At 38.7% G+C, this 17,590-nt stretch overlaps 1 protein-coding gene across 5 annotated transcripts in view; it reads right to left on the bottom strand.

Moving 5' to 3' along the window:
• LOC140734441 (phosphatidylethanolamine-binding protein 4) overlaps window positions 1-17,590 on the bottom strand; it is a 417,588-nt gene that overhangs the window by 296,362 nt on the left and 103,636 nt on the right. The gene's annotated exons all lie outside the window — the stretch shown is intronic.

The following is a 17,590-nucleotide window of genomic DNA, read 5'->3' on the forward strand; positions in this document are numbered from 1 at the left end:
TTTAAAACATTACAGGAATATTTTAATTTAATTTGAGTATCAAACATCCTTTGACAACGACTGTGTTGAAAGAGCAGTTGTTTTAAAAATTAAGATTGTCCTAATGTGGGTTTACATTTAAAAAAATTAACTGCCTCTCAGGCAAATAAAAACTCTCAGTGCAGTGTCAAATTTGTTATTTTAGAAGAAATTATTTTCCCTTTATTTAACAGATCATAACAACTTACATAAAGAATATATGTGGGAAATGTGTAAGACATTCAACAGATTTGCATTTTAAGTATACAGAACACAGCAGTACACATCTCAAACTAGAATAAGAGCTTAAGACCATAAGACATAGGAGCAGAATTAAGCCATTCAGTTCATCGAGTCTGCTCTGCCATTTGAACCACAGCTGATCCATTTCCCTCTCATCCCCATTCTCCTGCCTTCTTCCCATAACCTTTCAAGCTCTGACTAATCAAGCACCTATCAACCTCTGCCATAAATGCACCCAGTGACCTGGCCTCCACAGCCGCCTGCTGGGACAAATTTCACAGATTCACCATGCTCTGGCTAAAGAAATTCCTCCTCATCCCTATTTTAAATGGATGCCCCTCTATTTTGAGGCTGTGCTCATATGATAACCCTTTCATTCCTAGAATCATTCTCATGAACCTCCTCGGAAACCTCTCCAAAGTCAGCACATCTTTTTTTAATTGAAGGGACCAAAACTGCTCACAGTACTCCAAGTGAAGCCTCAACACTGCTTTATGCAGCCTCCGCATTACATCCTCGCTTTCATATTCGACTCCTCTTGAAAGAAATGCTAATATTACATTTGCCTTCCTCACCACTGATGCAACCTGCAAATTAACCTTCAGGGAATCCTGCACAAGGACTCCAAATCCCTTTGTATCTCTGATTTTTGAATTTTCTCCCCATTTAGAAAATAGTCTATGCTTTTATTCTGTCTATTGAAGTCCATGACCATACATTACCTAATACTGCATTCCATCTTCCATCTCTTTACCCATCCTCCTAATCAGTCTAAGTCCTTCCACAGCCTCTCTGCACCTCGACACCACCTACCCCCCATCTATCTTCATATCATCTGCAAATTTGGCCACAAAGCCATAAATTTCATCATCCAAATTACTGACATACAACCTAAGAAGAAGTGGTCCCAACACAGACCCCTGTAGAACACCACTAATTACCGGCACCCAATCTGAAAAGGATCCCTTTATTCCCGCTCTTTGCCTTCTGCCAATCAGCCAATGCTTTATCCATGTTCATGTATTTAATACCCTGAGCTCTTATCTTGTTTAGCAACTTCATGTGCGGCACCTTGTCAAAGGCCTTCTGAAAATCCAAGTACATAACAGCTACTGATTCTTCTTTGTCTATTTGGCTTATTATTTCTTCAAAAAATTCCAACAGATTTGTCAGATGCGATTTTCCCTTAAGGGAACCATACTAACTTTGGCCTATTTTATCATGTGCCTTCAAGTACCCTGAAATCACATCCTTAACAATCGACTCCAACATCTTCCCAACCACTGATCAGGCTAACTGGCCTATAGTATCCTTTCTTCTGCCTCTCTCCCTTCTTGAAGAGAGTAGTGACATTTGCAATTTTCCAGTCCTCTGAAAATGAAAGTAATCCATTTAGCTCCTCAAGCTTGTTGTACTATCCAATTAGATAACAGCTGTTCTGCATCTACTGCATTTTCCCTCCTTTCTTTCATTGCCTCTCAAATTTTGCTTAACCCAAGTAAGCAACATATCTCAATAGTATTTGCATCTTTTCTAACTATTTACCCTCTGCAGTTTAAATAGGTGCAGGTATTCAATTGCCCATTTGTCCTAAAAGTCTTGCTGAACATGGAGCACTCAGTACCCAACGTACAGTACATACCGTACCAGCCAGACACAAGACGTGCAACTGTTGTCAGAATTCACGACCTATCATCTATAATTCGAACAGAAATCAGGGATTTCTCTCTGTACATTATACTTGAGAATCTAGTTCTGATAATTTCATAAAGTCATTAGGATATGTTTAAGTTGTGGAAAAACAGCAGTATATGATGTGAAGTTACAGTCGATACTAGGCAATTCTGAAATGCTCTTCCAATACAATAACCAACAGTGAAATGAGAGGGTGGATAAAGCAGATGCTTTTGTGGAACTTGAAAAAGTTATTTGGTAACAATTAAGCATAATCAAATATGAAATAATTCATTTGAGTTTTGAGTTGTATTGACTTAGCCATAAATTGGTTTAATGTTGAACTAATTTCTGTAATATATCCAACAATATAAGGTATTAAAGCAGATGTACTGCTAACAACCTATTAAAAATAAATTTAAAAAATACCAGAAACAAGTAGGTCAAGGAAAATCTAAAGAGAAACAATTAACATCTCAAATTTCCAGTATATTTGTTTATTTTCATTTTGTTGTTGTTGAGTGCCGTTGAGTTGTCATCAACTCAGGGCGACTCTATGGATAGTGTAGTTGTCCAAAGGGTTTTCGTAGCAAGATAAAGAAGTAAATTGCCAGGCCTTTCTTCCACGCAGATACTGCCGCTGCCTAGGTTGGGACCCAGTTGGATTTGAACTTATTTTCATTTACTAATTAAATAATTTAATGATACCACTTTTACAATATTTATCCTAAAGTTTGGTAAGTAAGAGATAATGAAAATTAAAATGTTGGTTTCTTAATCACAAATCATTCTGAATTGATTTGTTCCAACTTTCTAAAGGATGCTTTTGACTCATTACACATGAAAGTGCTTGTGCCAAATATTTACAAATGGTTGATTAAATGATGCTTAGCCTGAAGCTGAAACATTGTTGCTTCTGAGTGAGCTGAGGGTTTCAGCATCAGCCTAGCCTGGTCAATTGATACTGAATCATTATCAGCAGAAGTCACGCATCTGGATACATATTCACCATCTTAATGTTACCATTCCCACCTCCAAGCCAGCGGAGTTGGATATGGGCCCTATTCTTGGCAGAACTAGAGGAGAAAAATAAAAGAGGACAGAAGTGTTGGCTGCAAATATTTGGTTGACATCCATCATATCAACTTATTTCGACCATTCCTTATTCTTACCCCATTGGCCTGCAAATTATTTTCTTTGAAGTATCTATCCAACTACCTTCTAAAAGCCTCGACTGACTCAAGCTTCCACCATTCTGAAATTTAGTGAGTTCCAGAATTTCAAGATATTCTGTGTATAAAGTATTTCCATCCATTTCTTTTACCTATTCCATTAAATATGTCTGGTCACTGAATCACTTGTGAATGCAGACAGTCTCTTGAAATGAAATACAATCCCTCTAAATCCAGTAATGTTCAGCAATTTGTTGCATTTGCACCTTTCTCAGGTTTTGGACATAACAGATGAAAATGGCAAGCAATGCTTATTTTATTGTTTCAGGATTGATGACATTAATGCACATTCCTTTTCATCTGTGCCTTAGCCCTATCCTTTCTGGTTGCAGGATTCCCAAAAGAATATTGTTCCATCTTTAACATTTGGACCTTTCACATGCTGTTGTACCAAAGCAGAATTTTACAAAGATATTATTTCAAACTTTTATTGCTAATGAAAACACCAAGTTGTTTCTTCATATCATAATTATATACATATACAGACATACATGCAAGTGCTGACACACTACAAAATGCACAGAAAGGGAAATCCGTCCAATTTTGCCTGTGTTGACCTACTTTGAAAAAGAACAATCCAATTCATTTCATTCTGCCTTTCCTCAATATTTCTTCCCGCACAGTCCTGCAACTTTCTCCTTTCCGACTACACGTCCAATTCCCTTTTGACTGTCACTACTGAATCTGGTTCACCTCACCTTTCAGAAATTATGCCAGATCACAGCAACTTGCCACAAAATAAAGAACTTCATCTTACCACTGCTTCTCTTGCCAATCATCTTTAATCCATGTCTTCTGCTAGCTGACCCTTCTGCCACTAGAAGCAATTTCACTTTATTTACTCTATCAAACATATAGCCTGACAGTACAAGGTTAGGATCTCAACACCAATGAAATTCTCTTCTATGCTATTGTGTCAGTTGAATGCAATACAAGGCGTGTGTTGCTGAAAGCAATAAATGCTTCTTATTGTGTTACCATAGATACATCTGAAAACAGCAACTAGTAGAGTCAGAGGCTGAGGGGACATCCATTTCACACCACACAGTGTGAGTCACTACACCTACAGCAAACATGAAACCCAGGAACATTAGTCGGTTCTATAGAGGTGTAGACTGATGATCAGCAAACAGAATCTGAACTATGCAGCCTGAGTTAGGATCAACACATAGGGGGTAAAGCAGGGGTAAAGGGGGAGAATGTTGATCAAATCCAGGCTTACCTCCATGCATTGATACTTTACTTCAGGTGAGACTGCCAACCCTTTAGGTCCTCCCTGGAGGTTCCAGAAATTAAGTAATAATCTCCTGCTCAGATTTGTTAATAAGTCAGTAGAAATATCTAAAGAAGTACTTAAAACACTTTTTTTAAAAAATGCTTTAATTGATTTTTGAAAATTCTCTTTGTTTGGGGAGCAACTGGATCCAGGTATCATGTGACTACATCTCCGGAAGCGTGCCCAGTGTTAGGGAGCCCAGAGGCAGGTTCGTCAAAGATTCACATTTGATATAATGCTAAATTTTAAGTACTGTCATTTCACTGATTGCATCAACATCACACAAGATACAGGCCTGTGTTTTGAAATTCGCATTCCTTTTCCAGTGCGGCACAAATTTTATGGGCTACTCCTGTGTATTTCTTCAACATGCCATTCACCAGAGTGGGAGGTGTGCAATACCTACATGAAACATTCACCCCACCCAGAAGAATGGCAGACATGATTAAGGAAAGCCCCAAGGCATTCTACAACAATGTTAAGAGCAAGAGGATAAGACGTGAGAGAATAGGAGCATTCAAGTGTGACAGTGAAAAAGTGTGTATGGAACCAGAGGAGATGGCAGAGGTGCTTAATGGGCACTTTGCTTCAGTATTCACTATGGAAAAGGATCATGGTGATTGTAAGGATGACTTACCGTGGCTTGAGTTTGTAGATATTAAGAAAGAGGATGTGCTGGAGCTTTTAGAAAGCATCAAGTTGGCTAAGTCACCTGGACCGGATGACAAGTACCCTAGGCTACTGTGGGAGGCGACGGAGGAGATTGCTGAGCCTCTGGCAACAATATTTGCATGATCAATGGGGATGGGGATGGGAGAGATTCCGGAGGATTGGAGGGTTGTGGATGTTGTTCCCTTGTTCAAGAAAGGAAGTAGAGATAGCCCAGGAAATTATAGACCAGTGAGTCTTACTTCAGTGGTTGGTAATTTGATGGAGAAGATCCTGAGAGGCAGGATTTATGAACATTTGGAGAGGCACAATATGATTAGGAATAGTCAGCTTGGCTTTGTGAAAGGCAGGTCATGCCTTACGAGCGTGACTGAATTTTTTGAGGATGTGACTAAACACATTGATGATGGTAGAGCAGTAGTTGTAGTGTATATGGATTTCATGAAGGCATTTGACGAGGTACCCCATGCAAGGCTTATTGAGAAAGTAAGGAGGCATGGGATCCAACAGGACATTGCTTTGTGGATCCAGAATTGGCTTGCCCTCAGAAGGCAAAGAGTGATTGTAGGATATTCTGCATGGAGGTCAGTCATAAGTAGTGTGCCTCCGGGATCTGTTCTGGGATCCCTACTCTTCATGATTTTTATAAATGACCTGGATAAAGAAGTGGAGGGATGGGTTAGTAAATTCGCTGATGACACAAATGTTGGGGGTGTTGTGGATAATGTGGAGGGCTGTCTGAGGTGACAGCAGGACATTGATAGGATGCAAAAATGGGCGGAGAAGTGGCAGGTGGAATTCAACCCAGATAACTGTGAGGAGGTTCATTCTGGTTGGTCAAATATGATGACAGAATATAGTATTAATGGTAAGACTCTTGGCAGTGTAGAGGATCAGAGGGACCTTTGGTTCCGAGTCCATAGGACATTCAAGGCTGCTGCACAGGTTGATTCTGTGGTTAAGAAAGCATACAGTGCATTGGCCTTCATCTATCATGGGACTGAGTTTAGGAGCTGAGAGGTAATGTTGCAGCTATATAGGACCCTGGTCAGACCCCACTTGGAGTACTGTGCTCAGTTCTGGTCACCTCACTATAGGAAGGATGTGGAAACCATAGAAAGTGTGCAAAGGAGATTTACAAGGATGTATGTTGCCTGGATTGGGGAGCATGCCTTATGAGAATAGGTTGAACTCGGCCTTTTTTCCTTGGAGTGACGGAGGATGACAGGTGATCTGATAGAGGTGTATAAGATGATGACAGGCATTGATCGTGTGGGTAGTCAGAGGTTTCGTCCTGGGGCGAAAATGGCTAGCACGAGAGGGCACAGTTTTAAGATGCTTGGAAGTAGGTACAGAGGAGACATCAGGGGTAAGTGTTTTTTTACGCAGAGAGTGGTGAGTGCGTGGAATGGGCTAGTAGCGATGGTCGTGGAGGCAGATATGATAGGGTATTTTAAGAGACTCCTAGACAGGTATATAGAGCTCAGAAAAATAGTTGGCTATGGGTAACCCTGGGTAATTTCTCAGGTAAGGACTTGTTCAGCACAGCTTTGTGGGCTGTAGGTTTCTATGTTTCTATGAAGTCAATTTGCACTCTCGATCCAGGGCAAAACAAAATTGATGCTGGCATTGCATACTGAACTTGAATAATTTACAGGTGCATGTGTTAATAACCCAGCATTCAGTAACAAAAATATCACTCTTATCTAAAACAATCATCATTCATTTTCAGGATTATTGGTGATTAACTGTAAGATACAATTGCCCTTGATGATATTGCAGTTGGAGAGATTTGAGCAGAGTGATGCAACCAAGGAAGCACTTGGTTTAACTCGAGGCTAAACCTGTTGCTGCCAGAGAAGGGGTTATTGGTGTCCAACAATCTGTTAATCAGCTTCAAAAATATTCATGTATCCATAGACCTGATCCTGAGAATAACAAAGGTTTATAATGCTCTTAATTAAGAAATTTCTCATCTCAGTCTGAAACGATTGATTGCTACTGTACCTTTAAAAATACATTGTGATAGAGAGAATGAGGGGAGACATCACTTAGCAGTGAAAATGTCAGATGAGGAAAGATGCGAAAAGAGTTTTCAGCAGGACAAGTATGGAAATCTGTTGGAATTGGAGCAGGAGTAACGTGCAATAACTACTTCAATTTACCTTGTACTACCTCAGTGCACTGTTGTAATGGACTGGTCTGTATGAATGCTATCTAAGAAAAGTTTTTCCACTGTACTTCAGAACATCAAAGTTCAAAGTAAATTTATTGTCAGAGTACATACATGTCACCATATAGTACCATGAGGTTCATTTTATTTCAGGCATTCACAGTAAAACTAAGAAATACAAGAGAATCAATAAAAACTACACACAAGCACTGACAACAACCAATGTGCAAAAGAAGACTAACTGCAAATACAAAAAATATGTGCATAAATAACACTGAGAACTTGAGTGGAGAGTCCTAAGTAAGTCCATAGGTTGTGGAATCAGTTCAGAGTTGAGGTGAGTGAAGTTATTCATTACGTTTCAGGAGCCTGATGCTTAAACAGTAATAACTGTTCCTGAACCTGGTGGTGTGAGACCCAAGGCTCCTGTACTTCCTTCCCGATGGCAGCACACCAAGAAGACAGCATTGCCTGATGATGGATGCCGCTTTCTTGTAGATGTTCTTAATTGTGAAGAGGCTTTGCCTGTGATGGACTGGGCTGTATCTATCACATTTTTTTGTAGACATTTCCATTCTTGAGCATTGGTGTTCCCAAACCAGGTCATCATGCAACCAGTCAGAATGCTCTCCACTGTGCATCTGTAGAAGTTTGTCAAAGTTTTAGATGGCATTTCAAAACTGGCCAAACTTCTAAGAAAGTAGACATGTTGTCATGCCGTCTTTGTAATGGCACTTACCTGCTGACCCCAGGACAGATCGTCTGATATGATAATGTCAAGGAATTTAATGTTACTGACCCTCTCCACCTCTGATACACTAATGAGGATGAGCTCATGAACCTCTGGTTTCTTCCACCCATAAAAAAAAATCAACTCTTTGGTTTTGCTGACATTGACTGAGATGTTGTTGTTATGGCACCATTCAACCAGATTTTTGATCTCCCTCCTATATGTTGATTCATTTGGTCGACCAACAACTGTGGTGTCATAGCTAACTTAAATATGACATTGGAACTGTACTTAGCCTCACAGTCAAAGCAGGTAGAGCAGGGGGCTATGTATATATCCTTGTAGTGCACCTGTGCTGATGATGACTGTGGAGGAGATGTCGTTGTCAATCCGTACTAACTGGCATCTGCAAGTGACAATATCGAGGATCCAGTTACACAATGAGGTATCGAGGCCTAGGTCTTGGAACTTATTGATTTGTTTTGAGGGGATGATAGTGACAAATGCTGAGCTGTGATCAATAAGGAGCGTAAAGGGAAAGACAGGATAGGACGGCTGGTGACAGGATGGAGATGCCTTTGTAATTGCCACATTCTGACTTATTCCCCCATGTTGTCCCTCACAGGTATCTGGAGAATTTGGTCAGTAATCTCTAGTTCAGAGGTGCTGGCATGGTTAAGAAATTCTTGAAAGTGCTCTCTATGTTGATATCCTTCTGATCCTTTCACAAATTCTTCCCCTTCTTTGAGTGCAAGGGGGTTTAATTTGTTACAGCTGCAGTAACAGTAAACAGCAGTATCACATTGACTATGTCACTGGTTGAGTTAGGGATTGCCATGATGTGAATATGTCTACTTAAATCCACCCAGCTCAATCAGGATTGATATAATGATAACGACAGAGATAGAACAACTTATTGCCAAGAAAAGGAAAGCCTTTTGCCCCTGGTAGAATGGCATCGGCCACAAGGTCAAAGAAAAGGTTACTCGAGAACAAGGCAATCATCCAGTACAGGTTTTGGGAGCTAAAGAGCTCTTGGCAGACTGAGAAAACCCTGGAAATCAAGAGACTATCAGACTCTGGTGACAAAGGAGCCTTCTGTGGTACCTCCAAAGCACTCATTGGTCCATGTTCATGTATGCACAGGTGCAACAAAAAACTTACTTGCACCAGCAACACCGGCACTTCACAAAGGCAGTATTCACAAGAAAAATACAAACTAAATGTAATTAGACACATATTACAAGAAAGAACACAATTGGAACAAAATAAAACAAAGTTTGCTTTAGTGCAAAGTAATCAAAGTGGTCACAGTGTTGCTAAACTGTAATGATCAAGGATTACAAATCAGTTCAAGAATGAAATGGTTGAATGGAAGTAGCTATTCTTAAACCTGGTAGTGTAAGACTTCAGACATCTGTACCTCCTGACTAACGGTAGATGTGACAAGATGGCACGGCCTCGATGATAGGAAGTTTTGATGACGGATGTTGCCTTCTTGTGACCATGTGCCTTGTAGATACTACCAATGGTGGGGAGGGATATTCCCATAATATATTGGGCAGTATAAACTACACTCTGCAGCTTCTTACATCTTGAGCATCCAAAGTACTATACCAAACCATTCTGTAACCAGTCAGGTTACTTTCAACAATAGGTCTGTAGAAGCTTATAAAAATGGTGGTGATAAGCCAATCTTCTTAAGCTCCTAAGAAAGTAAAGAAGTTAATACATCTTTCTTGTGATTGCATCCATGTCCTAGACCCAGGACAGGTCATCTGATACATTAACTTATTCATATCATCATCTTGATCTTTGCATCCTCCTTACAGCTTCCTTTATTGCCAAGTCACGACATAGAGTCATACATTCTTTGGCCTACTAAATCGTTGCCGACCATCATGCACTCATTTACATTAATTTTCAGCAAATATAGATATATTACACACTATTCATCCAAAACACAAATCCAAATTGTGAACAGGTCTTTAACATCCCTGTCAATCAGAAAACAAATAATTTATTCCCTCTCTCACTGTTCTTTCTTTCAATCAATCTTAAATTCATATTATCCTCAGCCCTGTGAGCCTTGTACCTTACATATTTGCCTTTTTGAGCAACTCATCAAATGCCTTTTTGAAAATCTCGGTATGCTTTATTTCTCCAGTACTTCTACTTAAAGATACTAGTTACCTATGATTCTTTACTATCATTATGAACTGCATTACTCACTACTGTGGCCGCACTTATTTTAGCTATTGCTTCCTTTGCATTGAACAAAGAAACAAAAGCTCTCAAGTATCTCTTCAAGTTTCTCCAGCTTTGCTTCATAGGGACCCACACTTCGTTTTAGCATTCTCTTTGGTTATACCTTGTTGTAAACGTTATTGAGAATTTTTTTTTGTAAATTTACTCTATCAATCATTTTGTTCAATTTGTTTGTTAAAATGCTTCTGCTACTTGAATCCCTTTAGAGGTGCTGTATGTTTGTAGCATTCTGCACAGTAAATATTTTATGCAGCATTCTTCAAAGTTGCTTCTTTCTCAACCTGGTCATAAAGTGGGCTCAACCCTCTTCCAGAAGCTGGGTAGTAGGCAGGAGGCAAAAGAAAGCAAGGAAAAGGAAAAGGAGAGATAATGTGTGGAGCCCCTTCTTGTTCCAACATTAGATGCAAGTGAACAACCTTTGAGCCAAGAACTCACATTTAGAGGAATTGGTAACACGAGAAGGAAAGGAGTGATGAAATAGCACCCTGCTATTCAATCAAACACTTGCAGCCACTACTTCAGATAACTTCTAGAAGTTACTTTAAGTAAAAGATTGTCTTGTAATGAGTCACTATGTTTAAAAGACTCCAATTTCCATGTAACACTTTATGGAAGGATTAGTGCAGGAATCCCTCATACTGCTTGATGACTCATGCCTTCAAGATAGCCCAAAGACATCAATCATTCTGGTATATATGCCCAATCACCAACCTCAATATGCTGTTCCTTTAAAGTCAACCAAACACTCATTCATGTGGCTTTTCAGGAAGCTATAAGCTGGCTTTTCTTTTCCTCCCCTCCTACACTAGCTGAAGGCTACTTGGCTCAGTGATTCACTGCATGGAAATCCTGCACATAAAGTAAACAATCCTGGAGTTTTTAAGTATTGTAACTGGTAGCTACAAGCATAAGATTGAATGACAAACCTTCATCACTCCCTTCCAACTAAAATTCTGACTCCAAACCAAATGGAAATTCTTAGCTCTGAAAACAGAAAGACACCAGTATAAGCTTATAGTGACAAAGATAAATATGTCTACAGTAGCTTGGGATGCAAAGTAGACAACAAGGAAGTAGTATTTTGAAAACGAAAGCTAGAAATCAAGAAATTGTCTCAGCAAAAGAGCTAACACTGCAACTGACTATGGATCATTTCCAAACGGCCAGTAAAACTTTTTTCATGGATTTTCTGTTTAAAGAATGCAAAAAAGAATTGAAGAATGCCTTTTGCTCTGGACACTCATTATGCTCTCCCTTCACCGAAAAGGGGGTGAAACAATTACGATATGCTTGCACAATACACTTGGCATGGTCAACAAATGACAGTCTGTGCAACTTGGAATAGTCAAGCAAATAGTAATAAAGAATGAATGTTCTGCTAATGAACTGGATGTTTCAATGTTCTTGCAGCCCTGATTCACAAAAAAATCTACACAGTACTGATGGGAACATATGCATGGATCTTGTGTGGTGTTGACAGTGGAAGAAGGTATTTTATAGTGAGTTCATTGACTTTGATCACAAAGCTAAATTATTACATTTCTGTGGCATTGCATCCAGACTGTTGGTGTGATATTTTGCAAAGTTCTCAACTGCTATCTCCTCTGCTAGGTTGACTAATGAACACGAACTGAGAAAGTTAATCATCTTCTTTTATCTAATTCCTCCACTAAGATCTACATCAACTTGAGAATTGTCTCATCCACGAATCTCCCAATTCCTCTTAAAAAGCTTCTACCAGTTACAAACAAAAGGTATCTCTTCCTTAAATGCTACAGGAATGGATTCAATCAGCACTTGAATAGATGCTGCCCCTCAAGAGATAACACTGTGGATATACGTTAAAAACAACGACACTGATTAACATAGATAATCATCAACTTATCAGTAAGTGCTGTGTATTTAATATCTCAGTAATATTGTAAATATACTGTTTAAGTGTACTTAGATACATAATCCATTACAGGTTATATGAATGGTATACATCATCATGCCACCACGTCATAAGTGCATGCCTCACTGAAGCAAAACAAAGTAGACATGTATCTCCATGAGTCTGTGTTTTTCTTTTGATTAATTTTGGAGCTACAAAACACAACAGTAGTGAAGAGTAAGTTTTAAAATTAACCCAACACAACTATCTACCTGCAGAAGGACAGCAAGCTGTTCGAGTTTTTCAGAAGTACAGCATATTGTTTTCTTCATACAGGGAGAAAGTGACGTTCAAGTTTTATAAAAAGCACAACATATTTTCTTCCTCAAAACAGGACAGAGACAGTCGAATTTTTTTTTAAAAAGGCAGAAAATGGATGAAATTCATGGGTTCATAAACAATGAGGACTGAGTGATACTAATTATAAATTTAAAAAAGGAGAAATATCGGCATTATCGGAAAGATAAGACGCATTCAATTGCACAACAGATAACTGGGCAATGTATACTGAATGAATTGAGCAGTTTTTTGAAGCAAATGAAATAGACAATGAAAAGCAAGTGCCATTCTGAGTGCAATAGGTGGAAGCGCATACAGTTTTCTTAGAAGTTTAATTGCTCCAACCAAACAAGCCAAAATGAACTTTGCTGATATTGTGAACATTGAGAACCAAAACCATTGTTGATTGCAGAATGCTTTAGGTTTTATAAGTGGAATCAAAAGGAAGGATAGTCCAGTTCAGCTTATGCGGTTGAACTGGAGAAGTTGCCTGAGCATTGTCAGTTCAGTGATGAGCTTTATGATGTACTGAGAGATCATTTAGTTCATGGAATCTTTAAAAAAAATTCAAAAATTGCTCCCAACTAAAGCACAACTCAAATTTAAAAGAGCTGTTAAAATCACGAGCGCCTGTGTTACTGAGGAAAAGGCAGCCAGAGGTGCAATTCAACTGCAGTCAGGAGTGAAGGTGAGCATAAACAAAATTGCAGCATCTAAACAGAAACCTTCCTGGCAAAACAAATTATGTTACGATTGTGGTACAGGCTTGCATACAACAGACCAGTGTGAAAAGGCGAAATACAACAGTAAAGGTGAAATTTTAGAAAAGGCAACAAAGTAGAGCACATACAAAGAGCATGTCAGGCAGACAAAATTAAATGGACAGCACAGGGAAGAAAAAGAACTAAAAAGTCAAGTTGTGATTTGAAAAAGAGCACAATCTGCTTACTGTTGATGAAAAATCTGATAATGATGAGACTGGCACAGAACTGAGTAGCCTTCAGATGGACAATGATAAAACTAACTAGAGACAAGCAATATGGCTTTCACCAGAAGTGAATGCCAAATTAATTAAAATAAAATTGGACATTGGTTCGGCTGTTTCAGTCATTCCACAAAATGAGTTTGAAAGGCATTTCAAAAATACTGAACTGAAGTCTGCAGATATCCAACTAAGAACTTATACTGGAGCAAAGATAGCTCCTGCGGGAATGACATTTGCTACAGTGAAATGCAACAACCAGCAAGCCACATTAGGCGTGTATGTGCTAAAAACAGGAGGGGCAGCATTGTACAGCCACGATTGGCAGAGAGAACTACAACTTGATCCATCAACCGATTTGCATGCCATATCCCCTGCAATGGAGTCAGCTGAACATGAATTAAGAAAATTACTGGATGATGCCACAGCTGTGTTCAAGGATGGTAATGGAAAACTCACGCATATCAAGGGTAAAATAGTGTTACATAAAGATGCCACACCCAAGTTTTACAAAGCCCGTCAGGTTCCTAATACCATCAGTGATAAAATAGCCAGTGAGCTAGATCGCATGGAGGCTGAAGGAATTCTTTTCAAGATAAGAGTGGAAACCATGGATAATACCAGCAGTCCCAGTTGCCAAGAAGAAGAGGTCTGTTAGGATCTGTGGTGACTTTAAGGTCACCAACAATCCAGTACTGAAAATAGGTCAATACCAGCAGCAGCACAAATGCAGAGATGGGCTCTATTTCTTGGAGGACACAGTTACAAGATCGAACTCAAGAGAGCAACTATTCATGGAAAAGTTGATGGATTGTCCAGTTTACCCTTGGAAAAGAAAATACCTGAAAAATTTACTAACGAGGACAGACACTCCTCTTGATGTATTCTCCCTAATGCAAATCAAAAGACCCCACATTGTGGCAGAGGTGATCCAAAGGGAAAAATACCCCACACCATCTCGGGTCTACATGGCCACTCAAAATGGCTGGAATATGCAGCATGAACCCTTGTTTTTTTTTAAACCAGCACCAGAACGCACTTGGGGTTGCCTTATGTGGGGACTGAGAGTGTTGTACCATCCAAGCTAAAAAATTGGAGGAGCCACAGGCCTGTCATCTAGATGTGGTCAAAATGAAAGTGTTGCCTCGAAGCTTTGTCATGGCATGGGATAGATCAGTAGATTAAGCAGCTTGTCATGCACTGTTCGGGATGCCAACATGTCCAGAAGACATGTCAGAACCACTTCCGGCAGACAGAGTCGACTTCTACAACCATCATGGAGGAAGTCCCGGAACCGGAGATTGTTTCACAGCCACAGGTCCCACCTCTCCAACAGAGTGACATCCCTTCTCAGGAAAGACGTTATTCCACAAGATTAAAAATTCCTCCACAGCGATTAAATCTTTAGGCTTGACTGAGACAATATAAAATTTATTATGCTGTGGATGTCTCTATATGGTAGCTGAATTATATAGTATACTGTGTGTGTATGACAAGGTAACGTACACACATATAGATGACCTAGAGAACAATACATTACATGTTTGAGTTTAGATGCATTCTATATAGAGTTGGAGTTTATAGCCAAGCAGGGAGGAGTGCAGTTCATTTTATATTACAGTAATATTTGAGTAATATTGTAAATATATTGTTTGATTAAGCATTCTTTGTTTGTTACGTAATTCATTAAGTATTCTTTGTTACATAACTCACTGCAGGTTATATGTAAAAGGATGTGAATGGCACATGTCATTACTCCACACATCAGAAATGTATGCCTCATTGAAGTAAAATGAAGTAGACATGCGTCTCCCAGCTCCCGGGTTTTTCCTTCAATTAGTTTTGGAGTTACAAAACATAACAGTAAGCATCAGTGCAAATTTTGTGTAAATCTGTTCCTGATCAAAAGGGCATGATATAATCATAATCCTTAATCCCAGTGCCCATTTTCCAGTGGTATTTAATTTAACTGCCAAGGAATCAACTGACTTAATCCTTCCAGCCCTTTCCTGGAAACACATGGGGTCATAAAATATCTTCATTTGTATTTGAAGCACGGTTCCACACTGTTCTGGGGTCTCAATCTTCAAATCACTGGGAGGCATAACACAAATACTTGCAGTGCCACTGCAGAAAATCAACCCAAACATGAACAAATGCTGTGACTTTACCAAAGAAATCAGGAGAAATATAATGGCAACAAAGAAAATCTAGTTGAAGAACAAATATATATTTAAAATGCAGATTTATATCAAAAGATTTTTTTCAAAACTAACGGTTCCCACAAAGCCAGATTGGCAGTTGCATCACAATTAATCATAAATTGGATACAAATTACATAATATATTTGAGGATACAAACATCTTGAGCTGCTTAATAAAATCAACTGCAACTGATAACCAGGGAACAAGAAAAAGTTGCTTTAAAAATTAAATCAGCTATACTTTATCTGTCTTTGGAAAAAAAATCTATGAAACCGGTTAATTAAAAAATAAAAGCTTATAACTGTTAGTCTTATTAAGTTACCCAAGTCTTAACTACCACTCCCAATATGCCACTATAGAATGACAATATCCAATTTGGAAATTGTCATTGACAATGAATATTTCAGAATCAGAATTAATATCTCCAGCATGTCATAAAATTTGTTAACTTTACAGCAGCAGCATAATGCAATACATCATAAATATATATTTTTTTTATTCCAGGAAGTATATATGTATATCAAATAGTTCAGTTAAAAATAAGCAGTGCAAAAACAGAAAGTAGTAAGTTAGTCTTCATGGGTTCGATGCCCATTCAGAAATCTGATGGCAGAGGAGAAGAAGCTGTTCCTGAATCACTGAGTGTGTGCCTTCAGGCTTCTGTACCTCCTTCCTGACAGTAACAATGAGAAGAGGGCATGTCCTGGGTGGTGGTGGTCCTTAATGATGGAAGCCACCTTCCTGAGGCACCTTGAAGATACCTTGGATATTATGGAGTCTAGTACTCAGGCTGACTGATCTTACAAGTTGCTGCAACTTACTTTGATCCTGTGCAGTAGCAACCTCCCCACCCCGTACCAGATGGTGATGCAGCCAGTCAGAATACTGTCCATGATACACCTGTCGAATAATATTGTAAATTGAAATATTGTAAATATTCAATGGAAAATCTTTGGTACTTCCTGGTGAGCAAACAAAAAAAATAGGCATTAGACAACCAAACTGCGGAAAAATAAGAAAGTCGAGATTTGAAATTTCAATGATTGATAATACATCAAATATTCAATATTCTGTTTTTTCGTGACATTCCAGTTTACAAGGCAGGATGGGGGAAGGACTGAAACTTCATGCACCAGTCAGGAAATGCGAAGTCAAGGCACACAAAACTTTGAAATAAACAAGTGTACATCCTGATTTTCACTTTCAAACTATGTTACAGGAATTAGAAACATAAAGGTGAACTTGATACGATTCAGAGGTCAGGATAAAATCTTACTTTGAATAACTCTTTTAAAATGTTTTTCATTAAAGAAGGGTAAAGAATGGTGAATAAAGGAAAAACCTACAGTAATACCCCATAAAGACAGCTCGTATTCAAAACTTACTCAGAAAAGAGTCTTAAAATATCCACAAAGTAACATTTCTGATTGACATCAATTCATTAGTACAAAATCTTATTGAATATACGTCTGACATATATACTTAGAATTATCAGTATTAGCAGCAAAAAGGAAAGAAGAGCCTTTTGACTCTTGGTTACACTGCCAGTTTTGGCACTACTCACATGACAAATTAAATGAACAAATGTGTCACATGGCAACACCAATTAGCATCAACTGAAGCAATCTGTGAGCTGTGAAAGCCGTTTTATTACAGCAGGTATGCCAGGTCACGCTTTTGATCTGAAAAATGTGGTCTTGTGCAACAATAATTTTCTACCTTCTGTTTTATTCTGGCACTATCTGACAAATATGAATGTTAATCCACATCTTCCGGGAAGCTGTTCAAAAATTCACCATTTCAAAAGCAGAATAAGTTCATAAAATCTTGAACACGCTTCTGAAGGCACAAGCTGAAATTTGGTTTAACATCTTATTCAACAATTGTGACAAGGATTCTCAAATGTTTT

Source organism: Hemitrygon akajei, chromosome 1 (assembly GCF_048418815.1).
Source record: "Hemitrygon akajei chromosome 1, sHemAka1.3, whole genome shotgun sequence".
Taxonomy (NCBI): Eukaryota; Metazoa; Chordata; class Chondrichthyes; order Myliobatiformes; family Dasyatidae; genus Hemitrygon; species Hemitrygon akajei.